Raw genomic sequence first — 11,294 nt, forward strand, 5'->3', positions numbered from 1 at the left:
GTTAAAATACTGTCAGACGTGAAAAGTGACACAAATTCCAGAATCAATGGCAAGGATTCGATCCTACCGTTGCCAACACATCGATAATTTTTCAAAACATTGGTTGTTTCGAATTACTATCATCACAGTGAATTGTGTGAAGGCATTGTATTAATTACGTCTAATTCCTATGTTTTCATCTAATTGGAAGAGCTGAAGGCCAGAAGTACTCCCAAAGACTAACTGGGCGCTCAACCGACGGCACTGAGGTCAACACCCCCCCCCCCAATCACATTATCACCAATATCTTACCACACCGTGAGACCCCCTCCTCTCCTCACACCACAACTAACAAATAATTCACTGCATGGTTGTCAGCAGCAGTTTGACTGATATGTTCTGATATTATGTACAATGATGGCAGTTGAGGTACGTGGTAACTATGAAATATGGGACACCGATGGCAACCGTTGCCAAGTTGGATATATGTAATACAATAAATTAAAGTAAAATGTGACCATCTAAAATAAGCTCCTCCCCGAGAATCACTTTGCAAATGTGACCCACGCCCCTCCCACCATTCCTCGGCCCTCCCCACTTGTAATTACTGCAGGCTCCCTAACGGCACTAGGGTCGGATCACTCTCTCCCCTGTCGCTCAATGTAAAGACCCCTACCTCGATCAGTCCACTACTTAACCGATACACTCAGCTACCCACATGGCCATGACCCGAAGGGTTCTGTAGGTTAACTTTTCGCCCGAAGAAAATAAAATATTTAGGTTTGTAGCTCTGAAGGAAAGTAGACTACTTTTTAAAAAATGAAAATTGAGGCTTGTAATTTGAAGACGTTCTTTAGTAACGTTATCATATATGATGTAACGTGCGTAAAAAAATAAAATAAAATAATACTTAACGAAATGTTGGCGCATATCATATGTTAGACAGCTGTGTAACTGATATCCACTCCTGGTACATATGTCTTCTGCATCCTCCCCTTCACAGACAGAGTAGGAAATTAAAGTAAGCGAAAGATGTTCCCCATTCAGTTGTCTTAGAGCAAATGACTGCTGGTTTTTGAGTCTGCGTGTAAATTAGAAGTTGTCATGGAAAGAGAATAGAAATGTAGAGTATTCGAACGTTTTGCATAACAATCTCAGTAAGTCACGTGTCATGAATTCATATCATATTCTGATTATGTGCCGATATTTCGTATCACTTTTTGTATGAAAAGGAGATTTTTTTCTACGCGCAATGTAACATGAGTAAAAACAAAAGTATAATACTTACAACACTGGTGGCGCATGATCTGACATGTCGTGGCTGAAAGCTGTATGAAGATGCGACAGATGTCCACTTCTGAATCATCATCCCCCGAAGAAAGACTAAGCAGACGAACGGCCGTTCGGCGATCGTAGAGCAAATGACCGATTGTTGTGTCTGCGTCACTTTTATGTAGGAGTGTCATGGAACATGTGGAACATAGAATTAAAGTGTAGAATATTCGAACGTTTTACACAACATCTCAATGTCTCATTCAGATTGTGAACCGATATTTCATGAACTTGTAGTATAAATATGATCAATATTAGACGCTCAATATAACTTTCGTAAAAACAAAAGTATAATACTTAACGAAATGGTGGCGCACGACATGACATGACGTAATGCTCTGTAAAGGATGCGGATTGATGTCTACTTCATTCTCAAATAGACTAGACGAAGAGTGAGAAGACGAGCGATGCGCGATGTTGCCTGTTCGGTGGTCGAAGAACAAATGGCCGACTATTGCGTCTGCGTCTCTTTTATAGGAGGTGTCATGGAACATAGAATTAAAATGTAGAATATTCGAACGTTTTACACACCAATCTCAATGCATCACGTGTGACGAATATCTCATTCATATTGTGTACCGATATTTCATAATTTTTTCCAATAAACAGGATCATTTTCCGACGCTCAATATAACTTTCGTAAACACAAAAGTATAATACTTAACCAAAAGGTGGCGCACGACATGACATGACGTAATGCTCTATAAAGGATGCGGATCATTTGAGGTCCACTTCATTCTCGAATCGACGAAGAGTGAGAAGACGAGCGATGCGCGATGTTGCCTGTTCGGTGGTCGAAGATCAAATGACTGGTTATTGCGTCTGCGTCCGTTTATATGAAAGCAGTGAGTTGTCAAGGAAAATAGAACACAGTCGAGTCGTAGAACCATATTTGGAAGTGCTCATTTACATAAATTTTAGACTCGACTGGAATATGTAGAATAGCTGTATGTGGAATATTCGAATGTTTCGCATAACAATCTCAGTGTTTATTACGTGACACGAATATAGCATTTTGATTGGCGTGTACATATTTTGCGCTGTTGTTTCCCATAAAAAGCTATTTGTGTTGTTTGATAACATCGTCGTAATTTATTGTAAGGAATCGGCTGCAATGGTAAACCAAAGATCGTTAACAATGTATGCAAGTCGCCAATGACCTGTAGGCCTACGAACAATTTGTCGGTCGATTGCACAACTTGAACTCTCAAGTTCAAGGGGCGTAGTCTGATGAATTTATTATCGCTATCGAGTGTAATGTTTATTACAAATGCACTTGTAGAACCTACATGCATATATATTAGCATTCTACTTACTTGCTTAACTACAACTTGCTATTAGCAGACTCGGAACTCACACCTAGTATTCAGATATAGTACATAAACCATTGGATGACGTCACTTGATATATATATATATATATTATACTAAAATTTAGAGGGAATCCCTATTACTCCTATCATGACTGTTCTACTCATTACTGTTGAACTCCTATATAGAGGGATTCCCTATTATGCTACCAAACTGGTAATAACACACCAGATGCTGTTGAAGGCATACATCATTTGAAATCAACATTGTATTATATTGGCATTAACATTAAATTATATTGTATTTGATATCCTATCCTATCCTATCCTATCCTATCCTATCATATCTTATCCACACCACACCATACCATTATGTGTTTACCCGACTGTTAGAAATCACTGTCAGGTCATATCATTCCATACAATATGACACAGATGTGTGTGGGTTTTTAAAAATATTTTATTCAACTAAATAATGAAAAAAAACCCAATGAGTTGAGCAAGTCTACCCTCCCGATCCCGAGCACTTCAAACTTTATCTTGTCATATCCAATCTTGGTAAAAATTACTGATATCTTTGTCAATAGCCTGGATCTTAGTAACTTGTAACAGTTATACCATCCTATGAATACTCAGGTGTCGACGAAGAAGAATGCGAACTTCGAGGAATTGTTGAAGGGTGTACTGTTTATGCTGATTGGCTATTCGATAACCAATTTTGAATATGAATGCGTTCCCTTCCACCAAACCACCTGTCGACCGTCACTGTTTTTCTGCCAATCGGTGTCAAGCGATCACGTCGTACAATCACTCAGTCACACCCGATAGTTTTTCCCCAATCGACGGAACTAACGTAACGGTTTTAGTGGCAATTTTCGACGGAACTAATCATCCATAACGGTATCTTTTAGTGACATTCTTAGCTTGACTAGCGTAATTTCGAGATAATTATTCAACTGATCAGGACACGGTGTTGGAATCTGCAATGTCTTCAACCACCAGACAAAGGATACATCCAAGAATTTTGCTTCTCTTCTGTGTTGGTTACTACCTTGTTGCATTCGGTACGGGATTGCAATCTAACCTGGTGGGGAATCGCCGTCTGGAGGGAAAGGCAGAAAACACTCAACGGAGCTTGAAGACGATGAGTCAAAATTTGAAAAGTAAGTGCTTCATTTTTGCTATCTTAGTATACAACAACGGTAGTACGTTTAGGTCGCGTAAAATACGACTGCCACTACGTCGATTCCCATTAATTGATCATAGTACAGTAAGCATAATATGCCTCTGAAGTGCCGCACATAACATTTCGGTTGTTATCAACCATGTACAAACAACCGATATGAAAAGAGGTTACGTTTGCAAGTTCAAAAATAGCTCAAGAGATATCTGTCCGTTCACACTTCATAACATGATTTTGTAAACGGAGACGATAAATAATGTTTTAGTAAGCTAAACGATAGAATAGCCAGTAGTCCCCTCTGATAGGTTCACTTTGATAAACCATGGCTGTATCATGCATACACCAATAGATAAACTCATATCTTAACATTTCACCAGTTTTGAGGACCCCAACCCATAATGAATCGTGGTGGCTTATTAGCTACCAAATGAAAGCACCAAGACAATATGTGAAAACGTCAGTAGAGTCCAACTGATTGGAAAGTATGTGTATCCCATACATTCTTATTACAATACAGGCAACAGGTGTCATTCCCCCCATTGTTTTAACCAATCAAAATGAACCTTGTGAAACGCTCCACGTTCTACCACTCAAAGTACAGAATTAATGTATGGTTTATTCCTTTGTTGGAATATGATGATTTTGTGCAAAATAAAACTATTCATTTATCTAATTACCATTTATTAATTAAGAAATAAAAATATGTATCTGCTTGAATAATGCAACACGTTTTATGACTTGTTTTCTACAACATTAAACGTCACCTAAATGTTGTTAGCACAATTGGCGGTTTAATAGGGATTCCCTCTACATTTTAGTACACGTATACAAGGTCATGTCGTCAAATCGTTAATGTGTGACGTCAGAATACCAGGTGTGAATTCTACCAATAACAAATGATGGAGAGGTATTCTTCAATAGGTAAAATACTAAAAGTATATACTCCTGAAGTTGGTCTAAGGTATATATACAACCTTGTTTACAACACCGTTCAAGACACCTTTTTTTCGCAGTGTCGCGGAAGAAATAGTAGCTCTGGTTTGCGAGAATGGAGGCCTTGATGAGGATTGCAATTAAATCATGAAAATGTTGCAAACACGTTTAAAACAATATAAAAATCTCCTCCGTATATATCTTGATTTATCACGTACTTTTGCAGAATGGGTTCTACAGCACAGTGGATCAGTCCACTATAGCTTGGTGACCAAGGACTGACATTCGTCTCTCAACATGTTAACATTCTGTTGCTGCTCCTAGTTAAAGTATGTCCATTGTTAAATGAAAGACGAATGAAATAAAACAGAATTAAAAATAAACAATTTGTTTTTTTATTGACAGATCTATTGGTGTACAAAGATGTATACAAAGATGGTGATAGTGATGAACATAACATAGTTGCGAAAAAATTGTCAAAATTACGATTTTCCTTCAAACAACGGTCTACTGCAAACACTAACGAGACAGTGAAAACAGGTGACAGTGATACACTGGTGAACACAGCTGAAAGTACACGTTGGTATTTCATCTTGATAGAGAAGTATTTCAAAAAACGTCATTCTGATGTATTGACGCCTGGCAAGACGAGATTTAGACGTGCTTTACCTATATCAATTATTGGGAAGGGAGCCCAATTGATGCCTTCAGGTAACACGGACAAAGAAGTTATCAATGTGGACGAGGAACACACAAGTATTCCCGCAACTATAACAACAAACTTGGCGCAAGACAGGGAAGAAAACAACAATTTCGGGTTAAGTCAACAGAATGGACAAATATTTGACAATGACCAATTGTCTTCTAACACCATAAGCCCACATTTGCAAGTAGCGCCACCACAGAAAAATATAAAACGAATTGAATTCATCACTTCGAGAGATGAAACTACAGTGGATATGATAACGTACAGTGACAATGAACTCGAAATAACCACAAACAATGACTTATATATTCATAAACTGCTAACCGATACTAGTCAAACAAAGCCTGCCTCGGTTAATCATAAAGTTACACCAAGTTCCAAAAAAGGTGCATCTCTGAAACAGTCCAATTATGCAGTTAAAAGTGATAGCAAAAAGAAACAGACGCGAACAACACTGGCTATTACTACAAGTACTAAACTGGTAGAGTACAAAAAGGAACGTGAAGATGACTACGTAACTGGTAAACTTCCTGTTACAGCTCGTGATGGTAATTTGGCTTTACACACCAAAGGTCCAATACTTAAGCCAATACCAACCAAGAGTGATACATACACCAAAGGTCCAATACTTAAGCCAATACCAACCAAGAGTGGTACATATACTAAAGGTCCAATACTTAAGCCAATACCAACCAAGAGTGATATATACACTAAAGGTCCAATACTTAACCCAATACCAACCAAGAGTGATATATACACCAAAGGTCCAATACTTAAGCCAATACCAACCAAGAGTGATACATACACCAAAGGTCCAATACTTAAGCCAATACCAACCAAGAGTGATACATATACTAAAACAATAACATCTGGAATTAATCCATCGGCAACCACTACGGTGAGAATGACAACATACAACAGTGATATACTCGATAGGACTGTCCAAACAATCCATTTTGATCCCCGCGTACATGTACATGATATCGATAGTAGTTCAACTCAGCCTACTATCACCGCTAAAGAACTTGACTCAGGTAATGGAAAAGGCGCCCCTTTGCAAAATACAAATGATACCATTAAAAAAGACGTCAAGGAGAAAGAAACAGCGGCCACATCACCTGTCACTATGGCAACGTATGTAAAGCAGCTCACACAAAGTTATAGTACCGACCCCGAATACGTTCACTATCCTAACGACACACGTGATCAATTGTCTACCAATAACAATACCATAACTCCATCATTGCAGCAGGGCCCACTGGATAACAATGGAATTGGAACCGTGACATCTACACTTGATAGCCAGAAAGAAAGATCTACAATTAAGATAACACAAAACGAGGTGGGAAGAACGACAGTCACTGTTCAAAATATAGACTACAACACAGATCAACAAACTAGTAACTTCCTTCACACTGTGCTAACTTCGGATTCATTCACTGAAACTCTGGATTATAATAACCGTGCTAATTATTCGGAGAACGACGAATACATTTCTGGATCAGGGGACTATTCAGGATCAGGTTCTGGCTTTAGTGAATTAGAAAACGAAGACGATAAAAGCCGTGTCATAATCATAGATGACGTACTCGAAATTGACCAATCAGACGCGTTTTTGTATGATGCAGACTTGATTGATGTAAATACCGATGACGAAATGAAAGGAATTCTTCTTCAATGTATTGCGAGTGAAAAGAGGAACAGAAGTATAATAACCAGTCAATCCATGATAGGGATCAAACCTTCAGGTATGTAACAGACTTCACATGTAAGTTTAACGTTGCTGAGAATGTTGGAGGAAAGAAACAACAACAAGAGAGAACAAATTACATCAAATTTACTGTATTTCAATTTCTTACATTGTTAATATCTAATATTCATTAGTTCGTCGGGAACCCTAGTCTATTTTATATTTAAAAAATGTTACCATATATCTTTGCTTAGATATATGCACTAGACTGAAACCAGTCCTTGGCAATTTGTTAACTATCACAATGTTCAAATCGGTTTGGTATTTGCTATTCACATTCAGTTATTAAGGAACATGTTGTCCTCAAGTTCTTTTCATTTTCCCCAGTTACTAGTCATCTCCCAAGGATTAGGCATTCACCCAACTATTTCACAATCACACATCCAGGGCATTATTTGACACAGCTGTGTTGAAAAAAACCCCACAAAAATATTTTATTCAAATAAAGAATGATAAAGCCTCTGAGATAAAGCCCAAAATGATAAAGGCCCAAGTCTATATATGCATGTATCCCATCTCAGACAACCAACATATCATGTTACCATAAAAGCCAATTCCATATTTTCCCAAGTATTTTAAATACGCAGTAATAACTGCAGATTGTTATTGAAACCAATTGCACGTTTTGGTTCCTCTCATCGGAAATATAGCAAAGAAATGAGAAATCCAAAACATATTGAATTTCTAAATATAGTATCACTGTGATTACATATTCAAAATTGGTTATATCCTGATATTATATCCTTTTATATCCTGATATTGTTATTTACAGACTCCCGTGTATTTAGTGGTGGACTTCGATTAAAGAAATGTAACAGTACACACCTTCAATACCACCCAGACTTAAGAAACCAACAGTCAATATTATATCAAGAATTAGCACGTCTTTCTTCTCAGATGGTAAGTTAACACTTAACTTACTTAGTAAGTTTTTTACACACAGGTACAGGTAATTATCCTAGCTTCTACTCGGGGTAGGAAGCAGTCTGTGTTCGTCTAAATCACTTTGCTATTATATATCCTTCAACAAGGATATTTTTCGTCTCCCTTTCCCGTGATGAGTATATTGTATAAAATTGTTATCATAAATTTGATATTTATCTATATATACATTTCTGGGATTAAAGATTATTATTATTATTTATTTATTATTTGTTGATTACCTTTATTACATAGCGTTAAAGTATAATATTTGGAACCCATTGTACAAAAAACCAGACCATTGTTTCGGGAATAGGTTTTCAATACCAATCTACTCGAAAGAAATTAACCTTTCAGTTTCAGTGTATATCACATTGACTGATTTTATTTTGACTTATTGATTTCAGATTGACAATATTTTTCTTAATTCTAACCTATCCGATGTCTACTTTGGTAGTCGTGTACGTGGATTCTCACCTGGTAGTATCATGATTGAATTTACAATGTCATTCGATATAAACTCTTCAGTAACACTACCAAGTCTATACAGTGTGTTCAACCGATCGTTTACTCAAAGTGAAGACAGTCGTAGTTCTTTTGACTCAGAATTTACACTTGTCTCAGGTAAAGTAAAATCACTGCGTATGTTTTCTTGATGGTAATTAATTGTTGAAATCCCCCCCCCCCCATAATGTTGGTTCTTATATAACGCTTGAAATCCCACCCAGTCTGGGTGCTCAAAAGCGCTTTACCGTGAATTATTACCCCTGTCTCGGATCTGTAGCGAGATCTATAGATCATATCTATCTATCTATCCATCCGCCCCATCTCACGCCACCCACCCATCCCCATCCACCCACTTACAACGCATTCATTAAGATGGAGTTGTAAAAGTGTTCTAGAACCTTCTAGCTGTATGTTCACAATAATTTTCATTGTCTAGGCATATACGGAAATACATGTTAGAGCATACAATGTCTATCTATATCCAACTTATCCCTATGGCATAGTATCTATACATTTTTGGACGCGTCACCGACTCGTTCGTTGACAGTGATGGAGATGTCTTTCATTCTAAATATACCTTGTTAATTTATTGTATGAATCTGCAGACTTCAATGAGTGTACAGTACCAGATGCAAATGACTGTTCAATAAATGCTGACTGTGTGAACACAGAGGGCGCATTCCACTGTCGCTGTCGACATGGTTACCGGGATAGGTTGGATGGAACATCACAGTTACCTGGTCGACATTGTTTAGGTGAGTTTGACTTTCAGGAGTACTTTTTCGCAAAAACTTTTTACATACAATGACGACAATCTAAGAGAAATTCATGGTTACGAAACGAAATTAGTTTATCATTCAATTACTATCATTCGGGGCTGTATTCGACAATCTTTCTTTCTTAAAAACTATGGGATGGGGAATCCGGTACAGTGTCATGACTTATATGAGTAATAACGCTAACACATATTAAGTAAATGACACAAATCCATATTCTCTCGGCAGACATTGACGAGTGTCTAGATCCGTCACTAAACAATTGTTCGGACCATGCTGTTTGCATCAACCTGGAGGGTTCTTACACCTGTACGTGTAAATACGGATATCTTGATGTGTCAGCTAATCATTATGAACCACCAGGTCGACAATGCTCTCGTAAGTACCTACGATTTATTAATTAGATCTCTAGATTTATAGGTTCTGGTTCATCTTAAATTGCCTTTCTTTACCCACCGTCCCTTTCAACAGATGTTTCGATTAAGTCAATATGAAGTAATATAATGAAGTAGTCATTATGTTTACGTTGAAGTGGTCAAATGAAATGCACCAAATCCTCACAATTCACAAGTGCTGGAACTACGAAGAGATGATGTCATTGGGCCAATTATTGACATACAATATTCTCTACTATTTGTACATCACAGTTTCCACTGTTAATGAACTGATATTGTCTAAATCGTCCTAATTACGTCACAACATTCTCAACATAAATATACTCAACAACTTCCTGTTACTGGATGTAAGTTATAACAAGTTTACATTTAACAGAGCATTTAGGAGTTCAAGGTTCAAAGGTCAAATGTCAGTGTTTGTTGAGGGTTAATCAAAACGAAACTGTCCATAAATAATACAAAGGACGTCTCAAGCAAAACCAAAGTACTAGTAATGCGATCGACTTAAACTTTGCTATTCTTCCCTAGCAGATTAACTTCTTCGATAGAGAGGGCGCCCTCAAACGTTGACGATAATGTTAGCGTGTGTGTACTAGTTTTTATTCATTGTACATACGTAATTGTCGCCATTATTAATCACCATCTCCTTGTTCCTTTTCAGTCATTTGTACTCCAAACTACTGTTTAAATGAAGGAACTTGTTTGCCACTGGACAGTTTCGCATTACCAAATCCCACATGCAGGTTAGCGCTTTAATGTACACATATAATGAATTTATACTCATTGCCAACTCAAAATGAAAGATACTGGTAGTGACTGCAAGTTGGACATTTCAAAGATGATATCAAATTACCAATAATGGCAAATACAAGTTATTAATTTGAAATGAAACTCAAAACACACACACGCACACACACACACACACACACACACACACACACACACACACACACACACACACATACATACATACATACATACATACACACATGCATACACACACACATACATACATACATACATACATACATACATACATACATACATACATACATACATACATACATACATACATACATACATACATACATACATACATACATACAACGCTTTCACCAAAATGTCGTAATTTCTTCTCTATCTATAGTTGTCCAAAAAATTATGGTGGTCGACATTGTGAAGCGAATCTTAATGAACAAGATGATTTAAGTAAGTTATGTTGTGCAACTCATTACTTTTCAATGTTAGTTTTAAACTTTTTTACGGAAAGTGCTTTAATTTCAAATAATATATTACTCAACTAGACTGAGTTTATATATATATACTGTCAATGTCTTGTATTCATTCCACTGTAATTGTAATTGTACTCTTACAAGTCTACACACTCTTTAAATATTGGAAATTCGTGCGTAATATTTCTTGAAATGGCACTTTGGGTAATCTTATTCATAATTATAGATGTTACCTCGTTATATCAATGATGTCTTTAGAAAGGTCGGTCTC

The sequence above is a fragment of the Glandiceps talaboti genome, chromosome 16 (genome assembly GCF_964340395.1).
Source record: "Glandiceps talaboti chromosome 16, keGlaTala1.1, whole genome shotgun sequence".
Lineage (NCBI taxonomy): Eukaryota > Metazoa > Hemichordata > Enteropneusta > Spengelidae > Glandiceps > Glandiceps talaboti.